Consider the following 17822-nt stretch of genomic DNA (forward strand, 5'->3'; position numbering starts at 1 on the left):
GATATCTTCAACCACCAAATTACCATCCTGAGACAAGGCCGAGTATAGCCCACAAAGATCTGTAGTATAGCCAACCCAATCTGTAATCTGACTACGATATTTTTGCTGGTAATGAAACAAATTACAGTTAGTTTTTTTGTAATACTTTACTTGCGTTAGTGAGTTCAATGTGTTGTAGCTAATTAGCTTTCTGTCTTTTAGCGCTAGCAAGCTTTATGCATTTACATGACCACTAACGCATTAGTGCTGCCTGCTATCATTATCGAGCTCAATGTGTTGGAGCTAATTAGCTTTCTCTCTGTTAGAGCTAGCAAGCTTCATACATTTGCATGACCACTAACTCACCACTAAGAGTAGTGCTGCCTGGCTGCTCGTGTCAGCTAACTCAATGTGTTGTAACAAATAAGTGTTCTGTTAACGCTAGCAAGCTTAATACATTTAACAATAAAGTAAACTTACGTAAACTCGTACAATTGCCCTTATTGTAGCGCCCCAACAACGTAATACTTCCAGATCAACTGTAATGTCAATACCATTGCAAAGCACAATTTCTCCCCTTTCCAACAAAATCAATTACATGACCTAAACGCTGCCCGTTTCTGCATAATTCAAGCAGGCAATGAGTATTTTAAAAATGGCGGGTGGGGAAGCGAAATTAATGTGTGATAGTGAAAAGGAGAGATGTGGTGTGGGAAAATTGCTTTTTTTCACTCGATCTGTCCAAATCTGTCCAACAATCACCTTATCGCCTCTAAAATGTAAAAAAAAACACTATAAAGAGTTTATATAATGTGACATTACATACCTATTTGAAAGTTTGTGTCGAATTTGAATTGGGTTTTTAGGATGGTGCTAAAGTGATCTTAGAAGTAAACAGCGGCTTTGAGAATGATGATCGCATGCATTGATGACGAAAAAAATGACTAGGAATCCCCCCTTAACCAGAAGGGGACAAGGGTTCCAAGGGTTCCAAGGGTCCCCCCCCCCCACGTTCAGCTGGAAGGTGGCGCATGGAACGCAAAAATATTCCTAAAAATATTTAACCTCCACACATTAACAAGTCCAATGGCTCAAATGAAAGATAAACACCTTGTTTATCTACCCAGCAAGTCAGATTTCTAAAATGTTTTACGGCGAAAACATAGCACATATTTATGTCAAACCACCACCGAAGACACGGCTAATTTGCATTGCCAAGTTGAAAAAAATATGCAATCAACAAACGCAGGATTAAAAGAAAAATCATGCACTAACCTTTTGAAATCTTCATCAGATGACAGTAATATAACATGTTACACAGTACATTCAATAATATGCTATATTTATCCATAAATCTCTGTTTACAATGATGCATCGTTCAAAAAATGCTACTCAAATGTCCTGAGAAATGACGATAGCTCCGGCAGATAACGTCAGCTAATAAGGAATACACATCATAAACTTTGACTAAATATTCATATTCTACATATATATAGTTAGATACACTTCTTCTGAATGCAATCGCTGTGTTACATTTATTTTTAACATTACAGGTTTCGTTCACAAGGCTATACTATGAGCCGGCGCTCAAAAAGTAGCATTATGGCTCCTCTATCTTGGAGTCCACATAAACCCAAATTTACCACATAAATATTCCCTTACCTTTGCTGTTCTTCCATCAGAAGACCTGGAAGGAATTATACTTACCAAAAACAGCATTTAGTTTTGCATTCTGTGTCTTTCGGTTCTCAAACACGACACATTTCGGTTGAAATGTAGCCAAAAGTCAAGTGGATGCGCACCAAAACGTTGAACTTACATATTATATGTCGATTAAACTTGTCAAACTAACTTCATAATCAAGCTTTAACATGTTATAAAGGTGTACAGCAATCGTGTGGACGAACAGAAACACATGCATTGTATAATCGATCTTGGAAAAAAGACAGGACCTGAGCAGAGCGAGCATAAAAGTGACCTGTTTTTTCACGTGACCGAAAGGTTTCGGCCCGCCAAAACTCTTGTGAGCGCACGATTCTCACAATGAGAAGCCCCATTGAAAGCTGAGATCGCGCTGAAGACAGAGAGACTGTTCCCAGACCTGTAACTGCTTGGGAAGGGTGGGAGCGATGACGTCAAAGTTGGGCCAAGCTTTCTGATGACAAGAGAGAGTTTGGGAGAATGACTGCCCTGAGAGTTCTGCTTTACATACAGACATAATTTAAATGGTTTTAGAAGCTTTAGAGTGTTTTCTATTCAATAATATTTTTTATTTGCATATATTAGCAACTTTTGACAACAAAAAAATACGTTTACTATGGGCACGCAATTACTCCAGCGGGGGCAGTAGACAGCCCTATCCCCAAGTTAACCCAAGTCACTGTCAATTTCTTGTTTTTTAAAGGATGATAGAAATGCTACACCTGGTGGAGAGAGATTGTAAGACAGAAATAGTTGCTTCATGCGTGCTGTACGTTACGACATGACATGTCAATATAACGGAGGGTCAGTTTTTTAAACTTTTCTCCAATACTATAGAGGGCTCCGGGCAGCCGAGCGGAAATGGAGGAAAACTCGCCTCCCTGCGGACCTGGCATCCTTTCACTCCCTCCTCTCTACATTTTCCTCCTCTGTCTCTGCTGCTAAAGCCACTTTCTACCACGCTAAATTCCAAGCATCTGCCTCTAACCCTAGGAAGCTCTTTGCCACCTTCTCCTCCCTCCTGAATCCTCCGCCCCCTCCCCCCCTCCTCCCTCTCTGCAGATGACTTCGTCAACCATTTTGAAAAGAAGGTCGACGACATCCGATCCTCGTTTGCTAAGTCAAACGACACCGCTGGTTCTGCTCACACTGCCCTACCCTGTGCTCTGACCTCTTTCTCCCTCTCTCTCCAGATGAAATCTCGCGTCTTGTGACGGCCGGCCGCCCAACAACCTGCCCGCTTGACCCTATCCCCTCCTCTCTTCTCCAGACCATTTCCGGAGACCTTCTCCCTTACCTCACCTCGCTCATCAACTCATCCCTGACCGTTGGCTACGTCCCTTCCGTCTTCAAGAGAGCGAGAGTTGCACCCCTTCTGAAAAAACCTACACTCGATCCCTCCGATGTCAACAATTACAGACCAGTATCCCTTCTTTCTTTTCTCTCCAAAACTCTTGAACGTGCCGTCCTTGGCCAGCTCTCCCGCTATCTCTCTCTGAATGACCTTCTTGATCCAAATCAGTCAGGTTTCAAGACTAGTCATTCAACTGAGACTGCTCTCCTCTGTATCACGGAGGCGCTCCGCACTGCTAAAGCTAACTCTCTCTCCTCTGCTCTCATCCTTCTAGATCTATCAGCTGCCTTCGATACTGTGAACCATCAGATCCTCCTCTCCACCCTCTCCGAGTTGGGCATCTCCGGCGCGGCCCACGCTTGGATTGCGTCCTACCTGACAGGTCGCTCCTACCAGGTGGCGTGGCGAGAATCTGTCTCCTCACCACGCGCTCTCACCACTGGTGTCCCCCAGGGCTCTGTTCTTGGCCCTCTCCTATTCTCGCTATACACCAAGTCACTTGGCTCTGTCATAACCTCACATGGTCTCTCTTATCATTGCTATGCAGACGACACACAATTAATCTTCTCCTTTCCCCCTTCTGATGACCAGGTGGCGAATCGCATCTCTGCATGTCTGGCAGACATATCAGTGTGGATGACGGATCACCACCTCAAGCTGAACCTCGGCAAGACGGAGCTGCTCTTCCTCCCGGGGAAGGACTGCCCGTTCCATGATCTCGCCATCACGGTCGACAACTCCATTGTGTCCTCCTCCCAGAGCGCCAAGAACCTTGGCGTGATCCTGGACAACACCCTGTCGTTCTCTACTAACATCAAGGCGGTGGCCCGTTCCTGTAGGTTCATGCTCTACAACATCCGCAGAGTACGACCCTGCCTCACACAGGAAGCGGCGCAGGTCCTAATCCAGGCACTTGTCATCTCCCGTCTGGATTACTGCAACTCGCTGTTGGCTGGGCTCCCTGCCTGTGCCATTAAACCCCTACAACTCATCCAGAACGCCGCAGCCCGTCTAGTGTTCAACCTTCCCAAGTTCTCTCACGTCACCCCGCTCCTCCGCTCTCTCCACTGGCTTCCAGTTGAAGCTCGCATCCGCTACAAGACCATGGTGCTTGCCTACGGAGCTGTGAGGGGAACGGCACCTCAGTACCTCCAGGCTCTGATCAGGCCCTACACCCAAATAAGGGCACTGCGTTCATCCACCTCTGGCCTGCTCGCCTCCCTACCACTGAGGAAGTACAGTTCCCGCTCAGCTCAGTCAAAACTGTTCGCTGCTCTGGCTCCCCAATGGTGGAACAAACTCCCTCACGACGCCAGGACAGCGGAGTCAATCACCACCTTCCGGAGACACCTGAAACCCCACCTCTTTAAGGAATACCTAGGATAGGATAAAGTAATCCTTCTCACCCCCCTTAAAATATTTAGATGCACTATTGTAAAGTGGTTGTTCCACTGGATGTCATAAGGTGAATGCACCAATTTGTAAGTCGCTCTGGATAAGAGCGTCTGCTAAATGACTTAAATGTAATGTAAATGTAAATTACAGCACATTACGATGTTTTCACATTAGACAATACACCCATTAAAATTGAGTAAACTTTACATTTCCATCATTTCTATCCCATGTGTGATCAAAGGTATGATCATTGGAAACATATTTCACAATGTAATCAATTTAAAGAAATTAAAGAAACATAATTTTTAGCGGGCACTAGTTTGCATCAAGCCTGTCTTGAGCATTTGGCTGGCCATAGGTACTCATCGAAATACATCTTCCATCTCTAATGTATTTTACAGTGTTGTATTGCACTTATGTATCGTAGTGGTCCTGTATGTGACTCAACTTTATATGTTTATACTTTACAGGTACATTTTCATTATGTAGTTCTCGAAATCTGTAGTCAACAAACCAGTTTAAAATCTATAGTTTACCAAACAGTTTAGAGATGACCAAATAAGAGCAGTCAGATGAAGTGATAGTAAAATGTATTTTAACAAATGAGAAGTGTCACACCCTGATCTGTTTCACCTGTCTTGTGCTTGTCTCCACCCCCCACCAAGTGTCTCCCATTTGTCCCCATTATCTCCTCTTGGTTCAGAGACCAAGGCGATGGAGACGTACATTGAGGACTCCCTGGCTGCAGGGGGTATCCGTCCTTCTGCCTCCCCCGCCGGCGCAGGGCTCTTCTTTGTGGAGAAGAAGGACAAAACCCTGCACCTGTGTATCAACTACCGAGGCCTGAGTGATATCACAGTTAAAAACCATTATCTGCTTCCACTCAACACCTCTGCTTTCGAGCCTCTCCTTAGGGCTACGATCTTCTCCAAGTTGACCTCCAGAATGCCTACGGAAGGAGACAAGTGGAAGACCACCTTTAACACGGCTAGTGGGCACTACGAATACCTGGTGATGCCATTCGAACTGACCAACGCTCTTGCTGTGTTACAGGCCCTGGTTGTCACGCCTTGGTCATTGTATCTTGTGTTTTTGTTATATGTTTGGGTAGGCCAGGGTGTGACATAGGTTTATATGTTGTATTTCGTATTGGGGTTTGTATTAATTGGGAGTGTGTATTATTAGATGTGTGTCTAGTTAGGCTTGGCTGCCTGAGGCGATTCCTAATTGGAGTCAGCTGATTCTCGTTGTCTCGGATTGGGAACCGTATTTAGGCAGCCTGAGTGCGCGTTGTATTTCGTGGGTGATTGTACCTGTCTCTGTGTTAGTCACCAGATAGGCTGTAATTAGTTTCACTCGTTTGTTGTTTTTGTATCTTCAGTTATTTAATGTACAGCATTTTCTTCATTAAAAGTCATGAGTAACCTACACGCTGCATTTCGGTCTGACTCTCTTCAAACAACAGACAAATATCGTTACAGAATCACCCACCACCATTCACAGACCGAGCAGCGTGTGAACAGGCAGGATCTAAAGGAGGACGTTATGGACGGCAGAAGCAGGGATTATACGACTTGGGAAGAAATCGACAGGTGGGCGGCCGACCCAGAGCGAGTGCAGGAGCCCATCTGGGATTCCCTACAGCAATGCGAAGAGGGCTATACACGTATGGAATCGAGAAGGAAAGCATTGCTATACAGAGCGAAAACCGAAGGTAACAGGGGAAAGCGCAGAGAGAGTGGCTGAGTCAGGAAACAGACCTGAGCCTACTCTCCCTGTTAATCGTGAAGAGCAGTTGCAATGGGAGAGACTGCATCATTTGGAGATTTGGACATGGGAGGAGGAATTAGACGGTAAAGGACCCTGGGCGCAGCCGGGAGAATATCGCCGTCCCAAGGAGGAAATAGAAGCAGCTAAAGCGGAGAGGCGCATGTATGAGGAGGCAGCACGGCGACGCGGTTGGAAACCGGAAAGTCACCCCAAAAAATTTATTGGGGGGAGGCTTAGGGAGAGTATGGCTGAGTCAGGAGATAAACCTGAGCCAACTCTCCTTGTTCATCGTGAGGAGCCAAGGAGGAGACCTGAACCAGAGCCAGTGTTAGAGGTGAGCGAAGCAGAGACTGTGAAGGAGTTAATGGGGAAAGTGGAGTGGAGAGTAATGAGGGAGTTGCTAGCTTGGTGCTATAGATATAATATTTGTCCGACGGATCGTGTCGGGGATTTAATAGCACCTGAGTTAGCGCTCTATACTCAACCTGAGGTGCGTGTTAGTCAGCTGGTGAAGTTGGTGCCAGCCTCACGCACCAGGCCTCCTGTGCACATCCCTAGCCTTGCACGTCCTGTGCCTACACTGCTCTCAAGATCTCCAGTACATCTTCACGGTCTAGCCCATCCTGTGCCACCTCCACACACCAGTCCTCCGGTAGCAGCTCCCCGCACCAGGCTTCCTGTGCGTGTCCTCGCGCCAGTACCACCAGTTCCAGCACCACGCACCAGGCCTCCAGTGCGCCTCGCCTGTTCAGCGCAGCCAGTGCTTTTCTCCCGTCCTGCGCTGCCGGAGTCTCCCGCTTGTTTAGCGCAACCAGAGCTGTTCTCTTCTCCTGCGCTATCGGAGTCTCCCGCCTGTTTAGCGCAGCCAGAGCCTTTCTCCTCTCCTGCGCTGCCGGAGTCTCCTGTCTGTCCAGCGCCACCAGTGCTCCCAGTCAGCCCAGCGCGTCCAGTGCGCCTCGCCTGTTCAGCACAGCCAGTGCTTTTCTCCCCTCCTGTGCTATTGGAGTCTCCAGCCTGTTTAGCGCAGCCAGAGCCTTTCTCCTCTCCTGCGCTGCCGGAGTCTCCGGTCTGCCCAGCGCCGCCAGTCGGCCCAGCGTCACCAGTCTGCCAGGATCCGCCAGAAGTGCCAGTCTGCCAGGATCCGCCAGAAGTGCCAGTCTGCCAAGATCTTCTAGATCGGCCAGACAACCTTAATCATCCAGGTCCACCGGCCAGCCAGGATTTACCAGAGCCTACTACCTGCCTGAGCTTCCTCTCAGTACTGAGCTTCCTCTCAGTACTAGGCTTCCTCTCTGTACTGGGCTCCCTCTCAGTACCGGGCTTCCCCTCAGTACCGGGCTGCTTCGGTCCCGGGCTGCCCCTCTGTCCCGGGCTGCCCCTCTGTCCTGAGATGCCCCTCTGGCCTGAGCTGCCCTGCTGTCCTGAGATGCCCCTCTATCCTGAGTTGCCCCTCTGTCCCGAGCTGCCCCTCTGTCCTGAGCTGCCCCTCTGTCCCGAGCTGCCCCTCTGTCTCGAGCTGCCCCTCTGTCCCGAGCTGCCCCTCTGTCCCGAGCTGCCCCTCTGTCCGGAGCTGCCCCTCGGTCCCGAGCTGCCCCTCAGTTATGTGGGGATCAGGGTGAGGACTATTAGGCCATGGTCGGCGGAGAAGGTGGATTATCCTAGGACGCGAAGGGGAGGAACTAGGACATTTATGGAGTGGGGTCCACGTCCCGAGCCAGAACCGCCACCATGGACAGACGCCCACCCGGACCCTCCCTATGCTCTTGAGGTGCGTCCCGGAGTCCGCACCTTAGGGGGGGGTTCTGTCACGCCTTGGTCATTGTATCTTGTGTTTTTGTTATATGTTTGGGTAGGCCAGGTTGTGACATGGGTTTATATGTTGTATTTCGTATTGGGGTTTGTATTAATTGGGAGTGTGTATTATTAGGGGTGTGTCTAGTTAGGCTTGGCTGCCTGAGGCGATTCCTAATTGGAGTCAGCTGATTCTCGTTGTCTCGGATTGGGAACCGTATTTAGGCAGCCTGAGTGCGCGTTGTATTTCGTGGGTGATTGTACCTGTCTCTGTGTTAGTCACCAGATAGGCTGTAATTAGTTTCACTCGTTTGTTGTTTTTGTATCTTCAGTTATTTAATGTACAGCATTTTCTTCATTAAAAGTCATGAGTAACCTACACGCTGCATTTCGGTCTGACTCTCTTCAAACAACAGACGAATATCGTTACACTGGTTAATGACGTTCTCCGTGACATGTTGAACCGGTTTGTGTTCGTGTAACTCAATGACATCCTAATTTCCCCCCCACTCGGCTCAAGAACATGTCCTCCATGTCCAACAGCGTCTTCTGGAGAACCAGCTGTTCGTCAAAGCTCCCCCATCTCCTTCCTTGGATACATCATAGCTGCAGGCGACATACAGACTGATCCTGGATAGGTGAGAGTGGCTGAACGGTGGTGGATTGGCCACAACCCAACTCAAGAGTGCAGCTGCAACGCTTCCTTGGGTTCGCCAATTTTTTATTTTATTTATTTTTTTATTTCACCTTTATTTAACCAGGTAGGCTAGTTGAGAACAAGTTCTCATTTGCAACTGCGACCTGGCCAAGATAAAGCATAGCAGTGTGAACAGACAACACAGAGTTACACATGGAGTAAACAATTAACAAGTCAATAACACAGTAGAAAAAAAGGGGGAGTCTATATACATTGTGTGCAAAAGGCATGAGGAGGTAGGCGAATAATTACAATTTTGCAGATTAACACTGGAGTGATACATTATCAGATGGTCATGTACAGGTAGAGATATTGGTGTGCAAAAGAGCAGAAAAGTAAATAAATAAAAACAGTATGGGGATGAGGTAGGTAAAAATGGGTGGGCTATTTGCCGATAGACTATGTAAAGCTGCAGCGATCGGTTAGCTGCTCAGATAGCAGATGTTTGAAGTTGGTGCGGGAGATAAAAGTCTCCAACTTCAGCGATTTTTGCAATTCGTTCCAGTCACAGGCAGCAGAGAACTGGAACGAAAGGCGGCCAAATGAGGTGTTGGCTTTAGGGATGATTAGTGAGATACACCTGCTGGAGCACGTGCTTCAAGCAACAATTCACTACAGCCCCCACAGTAATCCATCCAGATCCATCCCGGCAGTTTGTGGTGGAGGTCGACACCTCGGATGTCAGATTGGGGTCTGCCATGTCCCAACGTTTGGCCCAAGACCAAAAGCTGCATCCCTGCTCTTTCCTCTCCCATCGTCTCAACACCAGGGAAAGGAATTACGACTTGGGTAACCGAGAACTACTCATGGTGAAGATGGCATTAGAGGAGTGGAGGCACTGGTTGGAGGGGGCGGATCACCTATTCATAGTATGGACAGATCACACGTCACCCCGCTCCTCCGCTCTCTCCACTGGCTTCCAGTTGAAGCTCGCATCCGCTACAAGACCATGGTGCTTGCCTACGGAGCTGTGAGGGGAACGGCACCTCAGTACCTCCAGGCTCTGATCAGGCCCTACACCCAAATAAGGGCACTGCGTTCATCCACCTCTGGCCTGCTCGCCTCCCTACCACTGAGGAAGTACAGTTCCCGCTCAGCTCAGTCAAAACTGTTCGCTGCTCTGGCTCCCCAATGGTGGAACAAACTCCCTCACGACGCCAGGACAGCGGAGTCAATCACCACCTTCCGGAGACACCTGAAACCCCAACTCTTTAAGGAATACCTAGGATAGGATAAAGTAATCCTTCTCACCCCCCCCCCCCTTAAAATATTTAGATGCACTATTGTAAAGTGGTTGTTCCACTGGATGTCATAAGGTGAATGCACCAATTTGTAAGTCGCTCTGGATAAGAGCGTCTGCTAAATGACTTAAATGTAATGTAAATGTAAATGTAATCACAAGATCTGTGAGAAAGTGCCTCAAGGCTAAAAGAGATACATAGACACAGACCCCTGCATGGGAGATAAGAGACAAGTCAGACGTGAATGAAATGGAAAATGGAAAACTACTGCTGAGCCCTTAGAAAACACTGGACTCTTGTTCTCTCCTGCAAGTTGGTATAACTGTATATGCATGGGCTTGGTCTGATGAGTAGAAGGTGTTGACGTAGGCAGTTACATCACTAGGGGTTGAATGCAAGTATATTAAAGCAACTTTGACCTTTTTTATATTGCAGAACTTACTCTGAAACATACGTGCTGTGTTTCCGTTGTCAACTTCTGTCTGCAATTGCATTAATAAAGGTTTGATTTAATTAAAGAAGATATTGTCTGATTGCTGATTTCACCCATAAGCCAATGATTGACAAGGAATAAGGAACCTACCCCAACACAATCAAACAATCTAAATTCTCCAGGGTATGTTGTGGCATTTAGCTAGTGTGCTGTTAGCTTGCATCTCCCTATCTAGCATAGTGTTAGTTAGGACCGTTAGGACACATGGCCGAATCTGGACATGTGCCGGTTAGTTAAAGTGCATTTAGTCAGCATGGCGTTAGATAGCACGTGGTCGGAATTGCATATGTGCTGATAAAAGCTGCTTGTTGGCTGGCTTGGAAATAGTTTGATAACCTGCATAATAGTACAAAGGAAATATGTTTGCTAGCCATGCCTCTAATTAGTATTGGTTTTTAAACCCTTCATTTTTCCAAAATATATGATTTAAAAACTTAAGAATATTCTAAAGATTAATTAGCCTAATGTTGCAAGTAGTATTGTTAGTATATATTTTGTTATTTCACAATTGTTAGTTTGGGTTTAATTAGATGTTATGTTAAACAAACCATGTCATAAAAATTAATTTCGCAGTTAGTAAACAGGTTTACCTAGTCAGCACTTATATCTTGAATTTTTTATCAATTTCAGAATAATTTCTTAATAATTAACATACTAACTAATGTGAATAACACATGTTTATGCAAACATTATTTTTTAGATGATTGGAAATGCAAAATAATTATTCCTTCAATGGATGATGTGGAACTATAAGTACTGCGGATTTGACACATAAAGTCAACGCGTCCTTATTAGACATTACAAACTAAAACTTGGACATTATGCAAGAACCTGTCCATTACCATGTATCCATCAAGACTGTCCATGCACCTTAAAAAAACGAAATTGCACTCAAGAAGCATTTGACTCAACACCGAAGAAATGTTCATGAAACAGTTACTGCTTGAATAAAATGTGACCTCTGTCATTTTTCTGAGCCCTGTAATGTTAAGCAGTACTTTTCTCATTTCGAGAAGTCGTTTCAACAATAAGGATTATATGCAAGAAGAGATTCAGAAAATAAGTCCTGAGTGGGTAATTGTTGATGAAGCAATGGGGACTACTTTCTCATTAAGAAGAAAGGAGATTGTGGAAGATGAGCCCCTTGTGATTGACATCAAATCTAGATGGCCAACGCTGTTCACAGACAGACAAGTAAGTGCTTATTAAAATCTGCAAAAGATCCAATTACATTTTCTGTGATTGTTGAAAAGAATAATATACCTAGTTTTTCATACAGTACCTCAAGAGCTTGTCTCCCTTCCGACCTTTGTGCATTTTGAGATGAAGGTGATTAGAGGACACAAGGAACTACATACCTTATTAATGTAATACACTTTCCAAAAGTGTATTCCTTTTATCTGTAGTGCTCTTAGGCTGGGTGTAAAAATCATAACACTGACAGTTTATAGGTCACAAAAATGCAGGTCTCTATACAGTCTAAGCGTTTCACTCACATTTTCTGATGTCAATTATAGCTATAAACCATTGTTGTTTTCAAAGTATTTCTGTCATTTAGTTTCATAGCTTGACTCTGAATCCCTTAACTTGATTTAACAATGAACGCAGTGGCAGTCACAGGCTGTCATAGATACATTTTAAATGATCCCAAATGAGACTTAGCCAGTTTTCATGTTTCTTAGCTATGTATATTTTAATCACATGCGTTTTTCAGTGTTAGTTTCAGTTTAAACTGCAAAATCAAGGTATATTTCCCACAAATCGGTATAAGTACTGTAGCTCCATTACCATGGTAACCCTTTGGTCTGAAAGTGACAGCGAATCATTTTAATCACTTTCCTACATTAAATGCTTATAGTTTTTTAAACAAGTGTTTATTGAGTTTTGTAGCAATGTTATTGGCTATTTTGATACAATCCCCTGGTCTACTGGTGCCATCATGGGCTGGATCCCATTCTACCACGTCCATTGCCTGAAGTCAGCACAACCTGCCCGGGATGTCTTCCTGTGGGCTCGGAAGGTACCCCGGACCTCTCCTCCATTCCCGCAGCGTACCAGGACCTGTTCAGCAAGGCCCGGGCCGTGTCGCTTCCGCTGCACCAACCCTATGACTGCGGGATTTATTTACCTTCGCCCTAGCACCACGCCGCCCTGGGGACATCTGCACTCTCTGTCGGGACCGGAGTCCAAGGCTATGGATACTACATTGGGGACTCCCTAGCTACTGTATTTATCTGTCCCTCTTCCACTCCCGCCGGTGCATGCTTCTTTTTCGTGGAGAAAAAGTACAAGACCCTGTGCCCGTGCATTGACTACCGGGTACTCAACAACGTTATGGTTAAGAACCGCTACCACTCATCTCCCCATGCTTCGAGCCACACCAGGGGCAAACTGTTTTCCAATCTGGATCTACGGAATGCCTACCACCTGGTGAGGATACAAGAGGGGGACGATTGGAAGACTGCCTTCAACACGGCCAGTGGCCACGATGAGTGTCTAGTCATGCCCTTTGGCCTCACCGACGTCCCTGCTGTGTTCCGGGCTCTGGTGAATGATGTTCTCCGTGACATGTTGAACCAGTTTGTCTTCGCCAACATTTTTTTTTTTTTTTACATTTTACCTTTATTTAACCAGGCAAGTCAGTTAAGAACATATTCTTATTTTCAATGACGGCCTGGGAACAGTGGGTTAACTGCCTGTTCAGGGGCAAAACGACAGATTTGTACCTTGTCAGCTCGGGGGTTTGAACTCGCAACCTTCCGGTTACTAGTCCAACGCTCTAACCACTAGGCTACGCTGACATCCTCATCTTCGCTCGCTCCCCTAAAGAACACGTGCTCCTCCACATCCAGCAGGTACTTCAACGCCTTCTGGAGAATCAATTGTTTTTGACGGTGGAAAAGTGTGAGTTCCATCACTCCACCATCCCCTTTCTGGGTTACATCATCTCTGCTGGGAGTGTCCAGATGAATCCCAGGAAGGTGAGAGCAGTGATGGATTGGCCTCAGCCTGCGTCCAGGGTGCAGTTGCAATGTATCCTGGGGTTCGCCAATTTCTATTGCCACTTTACAGCACCCTGGCTTCCCCCCTGTCAGCACTCACCTCGCCCAAGGTTCCGTTCACATGGTCCCCAGCTGCTGAATGGGTGTTTCAGGACTTCAAACATTGCTTCACCACAGCTCCCACCCTGGTTCATCCGGACCGATCTCATCAGGTCGTGGTGGAGGCCGATGCTTCAGACGTCGGAGTGGGGGCTGTCCTGTCTCAGCTTTCTGCCCGTGACCTCAAGGTACATCCCTGTGCCTTCTTCTCCCATCGACCTGATAACCGGATGTTTGTTCCCGACACCATCTGCTCCTGTGGGTCCACTCCTCCAGGCTGGCCTGCCACCTCGGCACCTGCCGGACACTGGCCTTTGTGCAACAGTGCTTATGGTGGCCTTCCATGGTCCCGGATGTGTCCACATTCTTTGCCACTTGCACAGTTTGTGAACAGAACAAGACTCCTCGGCGAGCTCCGGCTGGTCTCCTCCAACCACTGCCTGTCCCTGGTCTCACATCTCCCTAGACTTTGTCACGTGTCTTCCCCCGTCTGATGGCAACACCGCCATCCTGAACATGGTGGATTGGTTCTCCAGAGCTGCCCACTTCATTCCTCTCCCCAAACTACCCTCTGCCAAAGAGACAGCCCAGCTCATGGTGCAGTACGTCTTCCAGATCCATGGACTGCCCGTGAACATGGTCTCCGACCCGGGGTCCTCAGTTCTCATCCTAGTTCTGGAAGGCACTCTGCATCCTGATTGGGTTGTTGGCCAGTCTGTCCTCCGGGGTCCACCCCCAGTCCAATGGCCAGTTGGAGCGAGCCAACCAGGACCTCAAGACCACCCTTCGCTGTCTGGTCTCCAACAACCAAACCACTTGGAGCCAGCAGCTTGTCCGGGTCGAATATGCCCGCAACACCCTTCCCTGCTCAGCCACGGGCCTATCTCCCTTCGAGTGTTCCCTGGTGTATCAGCCCCCACTCTTCCCTGAACAGGAAGAGGAGGTTGGCATACCTTCTGCCCAGATGTTTGTCCGTCGCTGTCGTCATACCTGGAGGAGAGCACAGTCGGCCCTCAAGAACACCTCCAGGTATCCACAACAAGCGGATCGCCATTGGACCCCGGCTCCCTGGTATCATCTCGGGCAGAAGATATGGCTCTCCACCCTGGATCTGCCCCTCCGGATGGAGTCTTGTAAACTCTCCCCCCGGTTTATAGGCCCTTTCCCCATCTCCAAGGTCATTAGTCCCTCTGCTGTTCGTCTTCTGTTGCCCCGTACCCTTAGTATTCATCCTACATTCCATGTGTCTAGAATTAAGCCTGTCTCACAACCCTTTTGTCTTCTTTTTCCAGGCCCACCCCTCCTTGGAACAGTGGTTCTCAACTCCCAGGAATCCCGGTTCCACAATAAATGTTTGTTTTGTTCGATAAAGTCTATCATTTATGTCCAAATACCTCCTTTTTGTTCACATGTTTAGTTCACAAATCCAAACTCAGGAGGCGCAGGCAAGTCCAGGCGAAAGTTCAGACATAAAGTTATATTACAGTTCGTAGAAACATGTCAAAGGATGTATAGAATCAATCTTTAGGATGTTTTTAATCATAAATCTTCAATAATGTTTCAACCAGAGAATTCCTTTGTCTTTAGAAATGCAATGGAACGCAGCTAACTCTCACAGGCGCACGCGAGACTGAGCTCATGGCACTCTGTCAGACCTCTGGTTGAAACAGATCTCATTCTCTCCTCCTTCACAGTAGAAGCCTCAAACAAGGTTCTAAAGACTGTTGACATCTAGTGGAAGCCTTAGGAAGCGCTGTATATTCGATAGGCAATGACTTGAAAAACCACAAACCTCAAATTTCCCACTTCCTGGTTGGATTTTTTCTCAGGTTTTTGCCTGCCATATGAGTTCTGTTATACTCACAGACTAGATTCAATCTTTTTAGAAACTTCAGTGTTTTCTATCCAAATCTACTAATTATATGCATATTCTAGTTTTTGGGCCTGAGTAGCAGGCAGTTTACTCTGGGCACCTTATTATCCAAGCTACTCAACACTGCCCCCCAGTCCCAAAGAAGTTAATGTTGTTTGAACTTGTTATTTCCACTCATCTAGTTGCGTGGCCTTTTTCAAGTCCAGAGCACTTAACATGTCACGTTATCCTAACTTAGACAATTTTGTTATGTAAACTTTAGCTGTGTTACTACTTATGATAACTTTATTAAAAGTTGACATAACAAAATTGGAAAAAGACTAAACTTAGAGTAATAAGTTAAAATGGGAAATGTTTAACTCTTTTATAAATTGAAGTAACTGGCTTTAGTTCAGAACTCTTTAAGGTTTAAGCTTTAAGGTTGTTTCAACTTGTTATTTCCAGTCATCTAGTTGCGTGGCCTTTTCCAGCTCAGAGCATTTAACATGTCATGTTATCAAGTTATCCTTGCATAGACCATTTTGTTATATACATTTTAAATGTAGTTATGATATCTGTATTACTAATTAAAATAAATTAATTGAAAGTTGACAGGGCAGGGGGCAGTATTTTCACGTCCGGATGAAAAGCGTGTCTAAAGTAACTGGCCTGCTTCTCAGACCCAGAAGCTAAGACATGGATATTATTAGTATAGTTTCATAGACAACACTCTGAAGTTTCTAAAACAGTTTGAATCATGTCTGTGAGTGTAACAGAACTTATTTGGCAGGCGAAACCCTGAGGACAAAACCCAGAGGACCGTCCAGATTTCTTGTTTTTGAGGTCACTCTCTTTTCAATGAGGTTTCATTGGGAATCCAGATTTCTAATCGACTTTCCTGCCGTTCCTGTCGCTTCCACTGGATGTCAACCATCTTTAGAAATTGGTTGAGGTTTTCCCTTTGAGAAATGAAGAAGTACCACTGTTCAGAATGAGGCTCGAGGGAATTGTACTGTTTGTTAGAGGCGTGTGACCTGAAAGCACGCTCCACTTTGTTTTCCTCCGGTATTGAACACAGTATATCCCGTCTTCAATTGTATTGATCATTTACGTAAAAAAATACCTAAAGTTGTATTACAAAAGTAGTTTGAAATGTTTGGACAATGCTTACAGGTAACCTTTGAGATATTTTGTAGTCATGTTGCGCAATTTTGAACTGGTGTTTTTCTGGATCAAACGCGCCAAATAAAGGGACATTTTGGATACGTATCGAAAAGGACCATTTGTGATGTTTATGGGACATATTGGAGTGCCAACAGAAGAAGCTCGTCAAAGGTAAGGCATGAATTATATTTTTATTTCTGCGTTTTGTGTCGCGCCTGCAGGGTTGACGAGGGTTATCCTCAGATAATAGCATCATTTGCTTTCGCCATTAAGCATTTTTGAAATCTGACATGTTGGCTGAATTCTCAACAAGTGTTGCTTTAATTTTGTATATTTAATGTGTGATTTCATCAAAGTTGAATTTTTATAGTAATTTATTTGAATTTGGCGCTCTGCATTTTCACTGGATGTAGGCCAGGTGGGACCCTACCGTCCCACATATCCCAGAGAGGTTTTAACAAAGTGAAATTAATTCACCTAAAACTGGTTGGTTATACTGACATGATGATGTGGAATTAAATTTAAAAAATATTTGTCAACATAAATGTTTCTTTAGCTATGATAACTCAACATTTATTGTTGACGAAATAAATATTTAAATTGAATCAAATGAGAATAGTACGTTACACTGAAACATGATGCATTGGACTTAACTGTCACTTATTTGTTAACAATAATGTAGCTTTAGTTAGTAGAAATCCACATTTATTGTTAACATAACAAAGGTAAAAGTTGATTCGAATAATAATATCAAGTTAAATGAACAAACATCAAATTAACTGTCTATTGTTAGTCAAAATCCATTTTATAAAAGCTAGGATAACGTGAAATGTGAAGTACTCTGAGCTTGAAAAAGGCCACGCAACTAGATCGCTGGAAATAATAAGTTGAAACAACACAGATTTGTTTTGCAGTGTAGGGGTAATGTAAGTGAAATGTTATTCAAAATAATATAATGTATAATGACCTCTATCGACGAGCAATCCCGTATCCGGGAGCGTAATCATAGCCTCAAGCGCATTACCATAACGCAACGCTTCCTATTCATGAAAATCGCAAATGAAATGAAATAAATATATTCAAACACAAGCTTAGCCTTTTGTTAACAACCATTTTAAGAACTGGGCGCCGTCTGTTGTGTTTGACCTCCATCATCCCAAACACCCAACACTGTCTTCTCCACGTTGGCCCCGTCCTTCCACGACTGTACTGAAAGGTCCTTCTGTAGCTCAATTGGTAGAGCATGGCGCTTGTAACGCCAGGGTAGTGGGTTCAATCCCCGGG

The sequence above is a fragment of the Oncorhynchus gorbuscha genome, linkage group LG08, assembly GCF_021184085.1.
Source record: "Oncorhynchus gorbuscha isolate QuinsamMale2020 ecotype Even-year linkage group LG08, OgorEven_v1.0, whole genome shotgun sequence".
NCBI lineage: Eukaryota > Metazoa > Chordata > Actinopteri > Salmoniformes > Salmonidae > Oncorhynchus > Oncorhynchus gorbuscha.